The sequence below is a fragment of the Ambystoma mexicanum genome, chromosome 8, assembly GCF_040938575.1.
Source record: "Ambystoma mexicanum isolate Mex_15411 chromosome 8, UKY_AmexF1_1, whole genome shotgun sequence".
NCBI classification, from domain to species: Eukaryota; Metazoa; Chordata; class Amphibia; order Caudata; family Ambystomatidae; genus Ambystoma; species Ambystoma mexicanum.
In genome coordinates this window covers 732,119,109-732,129,321 of record NC_090929.1, presented here as the reverse complement: position 1 = coordinate 732,129,321, position 10,213 = coordinate 732,119,109, and the positions used below count along the sequence as shown (strand labels likewise).

General features: G+C 47.6%; 33 non-coding genes and 1 pseudogene across 33 annotated transcripts; all 34 read right to left on the bottom strand.

Annotated features, from left to right (window-relative positions):
- Nucleotides 1-187: 187 nt before the first annotated feature.
- Nucleotides 188-306, bottom strand: LOC138477243 (5S ribosomal RNA). Its single transcript, XR_011271220.1, has one exon. It is a non-coding gene; the product is annotated as a 5S ribosomal RNA (ribosomal RNA).
- A 106-nt stretch (nt 307-412) lies between these two features.
- Nucleotides 413-531, bottom strand: LOC138479447 (5S ribosomal RNA). The gene has a single exon (XR_011273221.1). It is a non-coding gene; the product is annotated as a 5S ribosomal RNA (ribosomal RNA).
- A 106-nt stretch (nt 532-637) lies between these two features.
- On the bottom strand, nt 638-756 carry LOC138477242 (5S ribosomal RNA). The gene has a single exon (XR_011271219.1). It is a non-coding gene; the product is annotated as a 5S ribosomal RNA (ribosomal RNA).
- Nucleotides 757-862: 106 nt separating this feature from the next.
- LOC138478547 (5S ribosomal RNA) lies at nt 863-981 on the bottom strand. The gene has a single exon (XR_011272405.1). It is a non-coding gene; the product is annotated as a 5S ribosomal RNA (ribosomal RNA).
- Nucleotides 982-1,087: 106 nt separating this feature from the next.
- On the bottom strand, nt 1,088-1,206 carry LOC138479950 (5S ribosomal RNA). The gene has a single exon (XR_011273677.1). It is a non-coding gene; the product is annotated as a 5S ribosomal RNA (ribosomal RNA).
- Nucleotides 1,207-1,312: 106 nt separating this feature from the next.
- Nucleotides 1,313-1,431, bottom strand: LOC138477241 (5S ribosomal RNA). Its single transcript, XR_011271218.1, has one exon. It is a non-coding gene; the product is annotated as a 5S ribosomal RNA (ribosomal RNA).
- Nucleotides 1,432-1,537: 106 nt separating this feature from the next.
- Nucleotides 1,538-1,656, bottom strand: LOC138477240 (5S ribosomal RNA). Its single transcript, XR_011271217.1, has one exon. It is a non-coding gene; the product is annotated as a 5S ribosomal RNA (ribosomal RNA).
- A 106-nt stretch (nt 1,657-1,762) lies between these two features.
- LOC138477238 (5S ribosomal RNA) lies at nt 1,763-1,881 on the bottom strand. Its single transcript, XR_011271216.1, has one exon. It is a non-coding gene; the product is annotated as a 5S ribosomal RNA (ribosomal RNA).
- A 106-nt stretch (nt 1,882-1,987) lies between these two features.
- LOC138477237 (5S ribosomal RNA) lies at nt 1,988-2,106 on the bottom strand. Its single transcript, XR_011271215.1, has one exon. It is a non-coding gene; the product is annotated as a 5S ribosomal RNA (ribosomal RNA).
- A 474-nt stretch (nt 2,107-2,580) lies between these two features.
- On the bottom strand, nt 2,581-2,699 carry LOC138477235 (5S ribosomal RNA). Its single transcript, XR_011271213.1, has one exon. It is a non-coding gene; the product is annotated as a 5S ribosomal RNA (ribosomal RNA).
- A 106-nt stretch (nt 2,700-2,805) lies between these two features.
- Nucleotides 2,806-2,924, bottom strand: LOC138477234 (5S ribosomal RNA). Its single transcript, XR_011271212.1, has one exon. It is a non-coding gene; the product is annotated as a 5S ribosomal RNA (ribosomal RNA).
- A 106-nt stretch (nt 2,925-3,030) lies between these two features.
- Nucleotides 3,031-3,149, bottom strand: LOC138480360 (5S ribosomal RNA). Its single transcript, XR_011274042.1, has one exon. It is a non-coding gene; the product is annotated as a 5S ribosomal RNA (ribosomal RNA).
- Nucleotides 3,150-3,612: 463 nt separating this feature from the next.
- Nucleotides 3,613-3,731, bottom strand: LOC138477233 (5S ribosomal RNA). Its single transcript, XR_011271211.1, has one exon. It is a non-coding gene; the product is annotated as a 5S ribosomal RNA (ribosomal RNA).
- Nucleotides 3,732-3,837: 106 nt separating this feature from the next.
- On the bottom strand, nt 3,838-3,946 carry LOC138474634 (5S ribosomal RNA; annotated as a pseudogene).
- Nucleotides 3,947-4,052: 106 nt separating this feature from the next.
- Nucleotides 4,053-4,171, bottom strand: LOC138477232 (5S ribosomal RNA). The gene has a single exon (XR_011271210.1). It is a non-coding gene; the product is annotated as a 5S ribosomal RNA (ribosomal RNA).
- Nucleotides 4,172-4,277: 106 nt separating this feature from the next.
- Nucleotides 4,278-4,396, bottom strand: LOC138477231 (5S ribosomal RNA). Its single transcript, XR_011271209.1, has one exon. It is a non-coding gene; the product is annotated as a 5S ribosomal RNA (ribosomal RNA).
- A 106-nt stretch (nt 4,397-4,502) lies between these two features.
- LOC138477230 (5S ribosomal RNA) lies at nt 4,503-4,621 on the bottom strand. The gene has a single exon (XR_011271208.1). It is a non-coding gene; the product is annotated as a 5S ribosomal RNA (ribosomal RNA).
- A 463-nt stretch (nt 4,622-5,084) lies between these two features.
- Nucleotides 5,085-5,203, bottom strand: LOC138477229 (5S ribosomal RNA). The gene has a single exon (XR_011271207.1). It is a non-coding gene; the product is annotated as a 5S ribosomal RNA (ribosomal RNA).
- Nucleotides 5,204-5,309: 106 nt separating this feature from the next.
- On the bottom strand, nt 5,310-5,428 carry LOC138477227 (5S ribosomal RNA). The gene has a single exon (XR_011271206.1). It is a non-coding gene; the product is annotated as a 5S ribosomal RNA (ribosomal RNA).
- A 106-nt stretch (nt 5,429-5,534) lies between these two features.
- Nucleotides 5,535-5,653, bottom strand: LOC138477226 (5S ribosomal RNA). The gene has a single exon (XR_011271205.1). It is a non-coding gene; the product is annotated as a 5S ribosomal RNA (ribosomal RNA).
- A 106-nt stretch (nt 5,654-5,759) lies between these two features.
- On the bottom strand, nt 5,760-5,878 carry LOC138478696 (5S ribosomal RNA). The gene has a single exon (XR_011272539.1). It is a non-coding gene; the product is annotated as a 5S ribosomal RNA (ribosomal RNA).
- Nucleotides 5,879-6,341: 463 nt separating this feature from the next.
- On the bottom strand, nt 6,342-6,460 carry LOC138478542 (5S ribosomal RNA). The gene has a single exon (XR_011272400.1). It is a non-coding gene; the product is annotated as a 5S ribosomal RNA (ribosomal RNA).
- A 106-nt stretch (nt 6,461-6,566) lies between these two features.
- On the bottom strand, nt 6,567-6,685 carry LOC138477225 (5S ribosomal RNA). The gene has a single exon (XR_011271204.1). It is a non-coding gene; the product is annotated as a 5S ribosomal RNA (ribosomal RNA).
- Nucleotides 6,686-6,791: 106 nt separating this feature from the next.
- Nucleotides 6,792-6,910, bottom strand: LOC138477946 (5S ribosomal RNA). Its single transcript, XR_011271858.1, has one exon. It is a non-coding gene; the product is annotated as a 5S ribosomal RNA (ribosomal RNA).
- Nucleotides 6,911-7,016: 106 nt separating this feature from the next.
- LOC138477223 (5S ribosomal RNA) lies at nt 7,017-7,135 on the bottom strand. Its single transcript, XR_011271202.1, has one exon. It is a non-coding gene; the product is annotated as a 5S ribosomal RNA (ribosomal RNA).
- A 106-nt stretch (nt 7,136-7,241) lies between these two features.
- On the bottom strand, nt 7,242-7,360 carry LOC138477222 (5S ribosomal RNA). The gene has a single exon (XR_011271201.1). It is a non-coding gene; the product is annotated as a 5S ribosomal RNA (ribosomal RNA).
- Nucleotides 7,361-7,823: 463 nt separating this feature from the next.
- Nucleotides 7,824-7,942, bottom strand: LOC138480098 (5S ribosomal RNA). Its single transcript, XR_011273812.1, has one exon. It is a non-coding gene; the product is annotated as a 5S ribosomal RNA (ribosomal RNA).
- Nucleotides 7,943-8,048: 106 nt separating this feature from the next.
- LOC138477221 (5S ribosomal RNA) lies at nt 8,049-8,167 on the bottom strand. The gene has a single exon (XR_011271200.1). It is a non-coding gene; the product is annotated as a 5S ribosomal RNA (ribosomal RNA).
- A 106-nt stretch (nt 8,168-8,273) lies between these two features.
- LOC138476035 (5S ribosomal RNA) lies at nt 8,274-8,392 on the bottom strand. Its single transcript, XR_011270124.1, has one exon. It is a non-coding gene; the product is annotated as a 5S ribosomal RNA (ribosomal RNA).
- Nucleotides 8,393-8,498: 106 nt separating this feature from the next.
- LOC138477220 (5S ribosomal RNA) lies at nt 8,499-8,617 on the bottom strand. The gene has a single exon (XR_011271199.1). It is a non-coding gene; the product is annotated as a 5S ribosomal RNA (ribosomal RNA).
- Nucleotides 8,618-9,091: 474 nt separating this feature from the next.
- On the bottom strand, nt 9,092-9,210 carry LOC138480097 (5S ribosomal RNA). The gene has a single exon (XR_011273811.1). It is a non-coding gene; the product is annotated as a 5S ribosomal RNA (ribosomal RNA).
- A 106-nt stretch (nt 9,211-9,316) lies between these two features.
- LOC138477219 (5S ribosomal RNA) lies at nt 9,317-9,435 on the bottom strand. The gene has a single exon (XR_011271198.1). It is a non-coding gene; the product is annotated as a 5S ribosomal RNA (ribosomal RNA).
- A 106-nt stretch (nt 9,436-9,541) lies between these two features.
- Nucleotides 9,542-9,660, bottom strand: LOC138476023 (5S ribosomal RNA). The gene has a single exon (XR_011270113.1). It is a non-coding gene; the product is annotated as a 5S ribosomal RNA (ribosomal RNA).
- A 106-nt stretch (nt 9,661-9,766) lies between these two features.
- On the bottom strand, nt 9,767-9,885 carry LOC138477218 (5S ribosomal RNA). Its single transcript, XR_011271197.1, has one exon. It is a non-coding gene; the product is annotated as a 5S ribosomal RNA (ribosomal RNA).
- Nucleotides 9,886-10,213: the final 328 nt, after the last annotated feature.

Genomic DNA, 10,213 nt, shown 5'->3' with positions numbered 1-10,213 from the left:
TGTGAAAGTCGATTTATTACCCATGAACACACTACCTGTATGCTAATTATATGTAAATAGGTAGCTCCAGCCCTCATAATGTTGTCCAACATTTCCGCTATAAAACGGGATAAAATTATTTTGGAAACATACCAAATTTGAAAAGTAATTGAGAAGTTGTGCAATTACTAATCATGGAGCACAAAATAGCCTACAGCACCTGGTATTCCCAGGCGGTCTCCCATCCAGGTACTAACTAGGCCCGACACTGCTTAGCTTCCGAGATCAGACGAGATCGGGCGCATTCAGTGTGGTGTGGCCGTAGGCTCTGGGCCTAGTGAGTTTTGTACTTTTAAGCATCTAGTCGGCTAGACCTTGCAGTTTTGAAAGGCAATTGAGAAATGGCTCACTTCCTGAATTTGGAGCACAAAAAAGCCTACAGCACCTGGTATTCCCAGGCGGTCTCCCATCCAGGTACTAACTAGGCCCGACACTGCTTAGCTTCCGAGATCAGACGAGATCGGGCGCATTCAGTGTGGTGTGGGTGTAGGCTCTGGGCCTAGTGAGTTTTGTACTTTTAAGCATCTAGTCGGCTAGACCTTGCAGTTTTGAAAGGCAATTGAGAAATGGCTCACTTCCTGAACTTGGAGCACAAAAAAGCCTACAGCACCTGGTATTCCCAGGCGGTCTCCCATCCAGGTACTAACTAGGCCCGACACTGCTTAGCTTCCGAGATCAGACGAGATCGGGCGCATTCAGTGTGGTGTGGCCGTAGGCTCTCGGCCTAGTGAGTTTTGTACTTTTAAGCATCTAGTCGGCTAGACCTTGCAGTTTTGAAAGGCAATTGAGAAATGGCTCACTTCCTGAATTTGGAGCACAAAAAAGTCTACAGCACCTGGTATTCCCAGGCGGTCTCCCATCCAGGTACTAACTAGGCCCGACACTGCTTAGCTTCCGAGATCAGACGAGATCGGGCGCATTCAGTGTGGTGTGGCCGTAGGCTCTGGGCCTAGTGAGTTTTGTACTTTTAAGCATCTAGTCGGCTAGACCTTGCAGTTTTGAAAGGCAATTGAGAAATGGCTCACTTCCTGAACTTGGAGCACAAAAAAGCCTACAGCACCTGGTATTCCCAGGCGGTCTCCCATCCAGTTACTAACTAGGCCCGACACTGCTTAGCTTCCGAGATCAGACGAGATCAGGCGCATTCAGTGTGGTGTGGCCGTAGGCTCTGGGCCTAGTGAGTTTTGTACTTTTAAGCATCTAGTCGGCTAGACCTTGCAGTTTTGAAAGGCAATTGAGAAATGGCTCACTTCCTGAACTTGGAGCACAAAAAAGCCTACAGCACCTGGTATTCCCAGGCGGTCTCCCATCCAGGTACTAACTAGGCCCGACACTGCTTAGCTTCCGAGATCAGACGAGATCGGGCGCATTCAGTGTGGTGTGGCCGTAGGCTCTGGTCCTAGTGAGTTTTGTACTTTTAAGCATCTAGTCGGCTAGACCTTGCAGTTTTGAAAGGCAATTGAGAAATGGCTCACTTCCTGAACTTGGAGCACAAAAAAGCCTACAGCACCTGGTATTCCCAGGCGGTCTCCCATCCAGGTACTAACTAGGCCCGACACTGCTTAGCTTCCGAGATCAGACGAGATCGGGCGCATTCAGTGTGGTGTGGCCGTAGGCTCTGGGCCTAGTGAGTTTTGTACTTTTAAGCATCTAGTCGGCTAGACCTTGCAGTTTTGAAAGGCAATTGAGAAATGGCTCACTTCCTGAATTTGGAGCACAAAAAAGCCTACAGCACCTGGTATTCCCAGGCGGTCTCCCATCCAGGTACTAACTAGGCCCGACACTGCTTAGCTTCCGAGATCAGACGAGATCGGGCGCATTCAGTGTGGTGTGGCCGTAGGCTCTGGGCCTAGTGAGTTTTGTACTTTTAAGCATCTAGTCGGCTAGACCTTGCAGTTTTGAAAGGCAATTGAGAAATGGCTCACTTCCTGAACTTGGAGCACGAAAAAGCCTACAGCACCTGGTATTCCCAGGCGGTCTCCCATCCAGGTACTAACTAGGCCCGACACTGCTTAGCTTCCGAGATCAGACGAGATCGGGCGCATTCAGTGTGGTGTGGCCGTAGGCTCTAGAAATGCTAAGAATATTACTCTTATGCATTTGCATTTAGTAAGCTAAGCCATGCAGCCACTTGCAACATGATACCACGCTCATCGCTCGATCAGCGCTCGATCAGGCTCGATCAGGCGAGATATATAAGACTGGTGGGCCCATTCAGGACTCCTATGTCTGGTAGGATAACTTTAATCCATCCATCCTGTTTCTGTTGCAGGGAGGTGGAGAGAACAATCAACACAATAACGGCTTTCTTTCATGCCTCTTGAAGGACTCAATATTCTCTGTACTGCATTACATGTGAAAGTCGATTTATTACCCATGAACACACTACCTGTATGCTAATTATATGTAAATTGGTAGCTCCAGCCCTCATAATGTTGTCCAACATTTCCGCTATAAAACGGGATAAAATTATTTTGGAAACATACCAAATTTGAAAAGTAATTGAGAAGTTGTGCAATTACTAATCATGGAGCACAAAATAGCCTACAGCACCTGGTATTCCCAGGCGGTCTCCCATCCAGGTACTAACTAGGCCCGACACTGCTTAGCTTCCGAGATCAGACGAGATCGGGCGCATTCAGTGTGGTGTGGCCGTAGGCTCAGGGCCTAGTGAGTTTTGTACTTTTAAGCATCTAGTCGGCTAGACCTTGCAGTTTTGAAAGGCAATTGAGAAATGGCTCACTTCCTGAACTTGGAGCACAAAAAAGCCTACAGCACCTGGTATTCCCAGGCGGTCTCCCATCCAGGTACTAACTAGGCCCGACACTGCTTAGCTTCCGAGATCAGACGAGATCGGGCGCATTCAGTGTGGTGTGGCCGTAGGCTCTGGTCCTAGTGAGTTTTGTACTTTTAAGCATCTAGTCGGCTAGACCTTGCAGTTTTGAAAGGCAATTGAGAAATGGCTCACTTCCTGAACTTGGAGCACAAAAAAGCCTACAGCACCTGGTATTCCCAGGCAGTCTCCCATCCAGGTACTAACTAGGCCCGACACTGCTTAGCTTCCAAGATCAGACAAGATCGGGCGCATTCAGTGTGGTGTGGCCGTAGGCTCTAGAAATGCTAAGAATATTACTCTTATGCATTTGCATTTAGTAAGCTAAGCCATGCAGCCACTTGCAACATGATACCACGCTCATCGCTCGATCAGGCTCGATCAGGCGAGATATATAAGACTGGTGGGCCCATTCAGGACTCCTATGTCTGGTAGGATAACTTTAATCCATCCATCCTGTTTCTGTTGCAGGGAGGTGGAGAGAACAATCAACACAATAACGGCTTTCTTTCATGCCTCTTGAAGGACTCAATATTCTCTGTACTGCATTACATGTGAAAGTCGATTTATTACCCATGAACACACTACCTGTATGCTAATTATATGTAAATAGGTAGCTCCAGCCCTCATAATGTTGTCCAACATTTCCGCTATAAAACGGGATAAAATTATTTTGGAAACATACCAAATTTGAAAAGTAATTGAGAAGTTGTGCAATTACTAATCATGGAGCACAAAATAGCCTACAGCACCTGGTATTCCCAGGCGGTCTCCCATCCAGGTACTAACTAGGCCCGACACTGCTTAGCTTCCGAGATCAGACGAGATCGGGCGCATTCAGTGTGGTGTGGCCGTAGGCTCTGGGCCTAGTGAGTTTTGTACTTTTAAGCATCTAGTCGGCTAGACCTTGCAGTTTTGAAAGGCAATTGAGAAATGGCTCACTTCCTGAACTTGGAGCACAAAAAAGCCTACAGCACCTGGTATTCCCAGGCGGTCTCCCATCCAGGTACTAACTAGGCCCGACACTGCTTAGCTTCTGAGATCAGACGAATTCAGTGTGGTGTGGCCGTAGGCTCTGGTCCTAGTGAGTTTTGTACTTTTAAGCATCTAGTCGGCTAGACCTTGCAGTTTTGAAAGGCAATTGAGAAATGGCTCACTTCCTGAACTTGGAGCACAAAAAAGCCTACAGCACCTGGTATTCCCAGGCGGTCTCCCATCCAGGTACTAACTAGGCCCGACACTGCTTAGCTTCCGAGATCAGACGAGATCGGGCGCATTCAGTGTGGTGTGGCCGTAGGCTCTAGTCCTAGTGAGTTTTGTACTTTTAAGCATCTAGTCGGCTAGACCTTGCAGTTTTGAAAGGCAATTGAGAAATGGCTCACTTCCTGAACTTGGAGCACAAAAAAGCCTACAGCACCTGGTATTCCCAGGCGGTCTCCCATCCAGGTACTAACTAGGCCCGACACTGCTTAGCTTCCGAGATCAGACGAGATCGGGCGCATTCAGTGTGGTGTGGCCGTAGGCTCTGGGCCTAGTGAGTTTTGTACTTTTAAGCATCTAGTCGGCTAGACCTTGCAGTTTTGAAAGGCAATTGAGAAATGGCTCACTTCCTGAACTTGGAGCACAAAAAAGCCTACAGCACCTGGTATTCCCAGGCGGTCTCCCATCCAGGTACTAACTAGGCCCGACACTGCTTAGCTTCCGAGATCAGACGAGATCGGGCGCATTCAGTGTGGTGTGGCCGTAGGCTCTAGAAATGCTAAGAATATTACTCTTATGCATTTGCATTTAGTAAGCTAAGCCATGCAGCCACTTGCAACATGATACCACGCTCATCGCTCGATCAGGCTCGATCAGGCGAGATATATAAGACTGGTGGGCCCATTCAGGACTCCTATGTCTGGTAGGATAACTTTAATCCATCCATCCTGTTTCTGTTGCAGGGAGGTGGAGAGAACAATCAACACAATAACGGCTTTCTTTCATGCCTCTTGAAGGACTCAATATTCTCTGTACTGCATTACATGTGAAAGTCGATTTATTACCCATGAACACACTACCTGTATGCTAATTATATGTAAATAGGTAGCTCCAGCCCTCATAATGTTGTCCAACATTTCCGCTATAAAACGGGATACAATTATTTTGGAAACATACCAAATTTGAAAAGTAATTGAGAAGTTGTGCAATTACTAATCATGGAGCACAAAATAGCCTACAGCACCTGGTATTCCCAGGCGGTCTCCCATCCAGGTACTAACTAGGCCCGACACTGCTTAGCTTCCGAGATCAGACGAGATCGGGCGCATTCAGTGTGGTGTGGCCGTAGGCTCTGGGCCTAGTGAGTTTTGTACTTTTAAGCATCTAGTCGGCTAGACCTTGCAGTTTTGAAAGGCAATTGAGAAATGGCTCACTTCCTGAACTTGGAGCACAAAAAAGCCTACAGCACCTGGTATTCCCAGGCGGTCTCCCATCCAGGTACTAACTAGGCCCGACACTGCTTAGCTTCCGAGATCAGACGAGATCGGGCGCATTCAGTGTGGTGTGGCCGTAGGCTCTGGTCCTAGTGAGTTTTGTACTTTTAAGCATCTAGTCAGCTAGACCTTGCAGTTTTGAAAGGCAATTGAGAAATGGCTCACTTCCTGAACTTGGAGCACAAAAAAGCCTACAGCACCTGGTATTCCCAGGCGGTCTCCCATCCAGGTACTAACTAGGCCCGACACTGCTTAGCTTCCGAGATCAGACGAGATCGGGCGCATTCAGTGTGGTGTGGCCGTAGGCTCTGGGCCTAGTGAGTTTTGTACTTTTAAGCATCTAGTCGGCTAGACCTTGCAGTTTTGAAAGGCAATTGAGAAATGGCTCACTTCCTGAACTTGGAGCACAAAAAAGCCTACAGCACCTGGTATTCCCAGGCGGTCTCCCATCCAGGTACTAACTAGGCCCGACACTGCTTAGCTTCCAAGATCAGACGAGATCGGGCGCATTCAGTGTGGTGTGGCCGTAGGCTCTAGAAATGCTAAGAATATTACTCTTATGCATTTGCATTTAGTAAGCTAAGCCATGCAGCCACTTGCAACATGATACCACGCTCATCGCTCGATCAGGCTCGATCAGGCGAGATATATAAGACTGGTGGGCCCATTCAGGACTCCTATGTCTGGTAGGATAACTTTAATCCATCCATCCTGTTTCTGTTGCAGGGAGGTGGAGAGAACAATCAACACAATAACGGCTTTCTTTCATGCCTCTTGAAGGACTCAATATTCTCTGTACTGCATTACATGTGAAAGTCGATTTATTACCCATGAACACACTACCTGTATGCTAATTATATGTAAATAGGTAGCTCCAGCCCTCATAATGTTGTCCAACATTTCCGCTATAAAACGGGATAAAATTATTTTGGAAACATACCAAATTTGAAAAGTAATTGAGAAGTTGTGCAATTACTAATCATGGAGCACAAAATAGCCTACAGCACCTGGTATTCCCAGGCAGTCTCCCATCCAGGTACTAACTAGGCCCGACACTGCTTAGCTTCCGAGATCAGACGAGATCGGGCGCATTCAGTGTGGTGTGGCCGTAGGCTCTGGGCCTAGTGAGTTTTGTACTTTTAAGCATCTAGTCGGCTAGACCTTGCAGTTTTGAAAGGCAATTGAGAAATGGCTCACTTCCTGAACTTGGAGCACAAAAAAGCCTACAGCACCTGGTATTCCCAGGCGGTCTCCCATCCAGGTACTAACTAGGCCCGACACTGCTTAGCTTCCGAGATCAGACGAGATCGGGCGCATTCAGTGTGGTGTGGCCGTAGGCTCTAGGCCTAGTGAGTTTTGTACTTTTAAGCATCTAGTCGGCTAGACCTTGCAGTTTTGAAAGGCAATTGAGAAATGGCTCACTTCCTGAACTTGGAGCACAAAAAAGCCTACAGCACCTGGTATTCCCAGGCGGTCTCCCATCCAGGTACTAACTAGGCCCGACACTGCTTAGCTTCCGAGATCAGAGGAGATCGGGCGCATTCAGTGTGGTGTGGCCGTAGGCTCTAGTCCTAGTGAGTTTTGTACTTTTAAGCATCTAGTCGGCTAGACCTTGCAGTTTTGAAAGGCAATTGAGAAATGGCTCACTTCCTGAACTTGGAGCACAAAAAAGCCTACAGCACCTGGTATTCCCAGGCGGTCTCCCATCCAGGTACTAACTAGGCCCGACACTGCTTAGCTTCCGAGATCAGACGAGATCGGGCGCATTCAGTGTGGTGTGGCCGTAGGCTCTGGGCCTAGTGAGTTTTGTACTTTTAAGCATCTAGTCGGCTAGACCTTGCAGTTTTGAAAGGCAATTGAGAAATGGCTCACTTCCTGAACTTGGAGCACAAAAAAGCCTACAGCACCTGGTATTCCCAGGCGGTCTCCCATCCAGGTACTAACTAGGCCCGACACTGCTTAGCTTCCGAGATCAGACGAGATCGGGCGCATTCAGTGTGGTGTGGCCGTAGGCTCTAGAAATGATAAGAATATTACTCTTATGCATTTGCATTTAGTAAGCTAAGCCATGCAGCCACTTGCAACATGATACCACGCTCATCGCTCGATCAGGCTCGATCAGGCGAGATATATAAGACTGGTGGGCCCATTCAGGACTCCTATGTCTGGTAGGATAACTTTAATCCATCCATCCTGTTTCTGTTGCAGGGAGGTGGAGAGAACAATCAACACAATAACGGCTTTCTTTCATGCCTCTTGAAGGACTCAATATTCTCTGTACTGCATTACATGTGAAAGTCGATTTATTACCCATGAACACACTACCTGTATGCTAATTATATGTAAATAGGTAGCTCCAGCCCTCATAATGTTGTCCAACATTTCCGCTATAAAACGGGATAAAATTATTTTGGAAACATACCAAATTTGAAAAGTAATTGAGAAGTTGTGCAATTACTAATCATGGAGCACAAAATATCCTACAGCACCTGGTATTCCCAGGCGGTCTCCCATCCAGGTACTAACTAGGCCCGACACTGCTTAGCTTCTGAGATCAGACGAGATCGGGCGCATTCAGTGTGGTGTGGCCGTAGGCTCTGGGCCTAGTGAGTTTTGTACTTTTAAGCATCTAGTCGGCTAGACCTTGCAGTTTTGAAAGGCAATTGAGAAATGGCTCACTTCCTGAACTTGGAGCACAAAAAAGCCTACAGCACCTGGTATTCCCAGGCGGTCTCCCATCCAGGTACTAACTAGGCCCGACACTGCTTAGCTTCCGAGATCAGACGAGATCGGGCGCATTCAGTGTGGTGTGGCCGTAGGCTCTGGTCCTAGTGAGTTTTGTACTTTTAAGCATCTAGTCGGCTAGACCTTGCAGTTTTGAAAGGCAATTGAGAAATGGCTCACTTCCTGAACTTGGAGCACAAAAAAGCCTACAGCACCTGGTATTCCCAGGCGGTCTCCCATCCAGGTACTAACTAGGCCCAACACTGCTTAGCTTCCGAGATCAGACGAGATCGGGCGCATTCAGTGTGGTGTGGCCGTAGGCTCTGGGCCTAGTGAGTTTTGTACTTTTAAGCATCTAGTCGGCTAGACCTTGCAGTTTTGAAAGGCAATTGAGAAATGGCTCACTTCCTGAACTTGGAGCACAAAAAAGCCTACAGCACCTGGTATTCCCAGGCGGTCTCCCATCCAGGTACTAACTAGGCCCGACACTGCTTAGCTTCCGAGATCAGACGAGATCGGGCGCATTCAGTGTGGTGTGGCCGTAGGCTCTAGAAATGCTAAGAATATTACTCTTATGCATTTGCATTTAGTAAGCTAAGCCATGCAGCCACTTGCAACATGATACCACGCTCATCGCTCGATCAGCGCTCGATCAGGCTCGATCAGGCGAGATATATAAGACTGGTGGGCCCATTCAGGACTCCTATGTCTGGTAGGATAACTTTAATCCATCCATCCTGTTTCTGTTGCAGGGAGGTGGAGAGAACAATCAACACAATAACGGCTTTCTTTCATGCCTCTTGAAGGACTCAATATTCTCTGTACTGCATTACATGTGAAAGTCGATTTATTACCCATGAACACACTACCTGTATGCTAATTATATGTAAATAGGTAGCTCCAGCCCTCATAATGTTGTCCAACATTTCCGCTATAAAACGGGATAAAATTATTTTGGAAACATACCAAATTTGAAAAGTAATTGAGAAGTTGTGCAATTACTAATCATGGAGCACAAAATATCCTACAGCACCTGGTATTCCCAGGCGGTCTCCCATCCAGGTACTAACTAGGCCCGACACTGCTTAGCTTCTGAGATCAGACGAGATCGGGCGCATTCAGTGTGGTGTGGCCGTAGGCTCTGGGCCTAGTGAGTTTTGTACTTTTAAGCATCTAGTCGGCTAGACCTTGCAGTTTTGAAAGGCAATTGAGAAATGGCTCACTTCCTGAACTTGGAGCACAAAAAAGCCTACAGCACCTGGTATTCCCAGGCGGTCTCCCATCCAGGTACTAACTAGGCCCGACACTGCTTAGCTTCCGAGATCAGACGAGATCGGGCGCATTCAGTGTGGTGTGGCCGTAGGCTCTGGTCCTAGTGAGTTTTGTACTTTTAAGCATCTAGTCGGCTAGACCTTGCAGTTTTGAAAGGCAATTGAGAAATGGCTCACTTCCTGAACTTGGAGCACAAAAAAGCCTACAGCACCTGGTATTCCCAGGCGGTCTCCCATCCAGGTACTAACTAGGCCCAACACTGCTTAGCTTCCGAGATCAGACGAGATCGGGCGCATTCAGTGTGGTGTGGCCGTAGGCTCTGGGCCTAGTGAGTTTTGTACTTTTAAGCATCTAGTCGGCTAGACCTTGCAGTTTTGAAAGGCAATTGAGAAATGGCTCACTTCCTGAACTTGGAGCACAAAAAAGCCTACAGCACCTGGTATTCCCAGGCGGTCTCCCATCCAGGTACTAACTAGGCCCGACACTGCTTAGCTTCCGAGATCAGACGAGATCGGGCGCATTCAGTGTGGTGTGGCCGTAGGCTCTAGAAATGCTAAGAATATTACTCTTATGCATTTGCATTTAGTAAGCTAAGCCATGCAGCCACTTGCAACATGATACCACGCTCATCGCTCGATCAGCGCTCGATCAGGCTCGATCAGGCGAGATATATAAGACTGGTGGGCCCATTCAGGACTCCTATGTCTGGTAGGATAACTTTAATCCATCCATCCTGTTTCTGTTGCAGGGAGGTGGAGAGAACAATCAACACAATAACGGCTTTCTTTCATGCCTCTTGAAGGACTCAATATTCTCTGTACTGCATTACATGTGAAAGTCGATTTATTACCCATGAACACACTACCTGTAT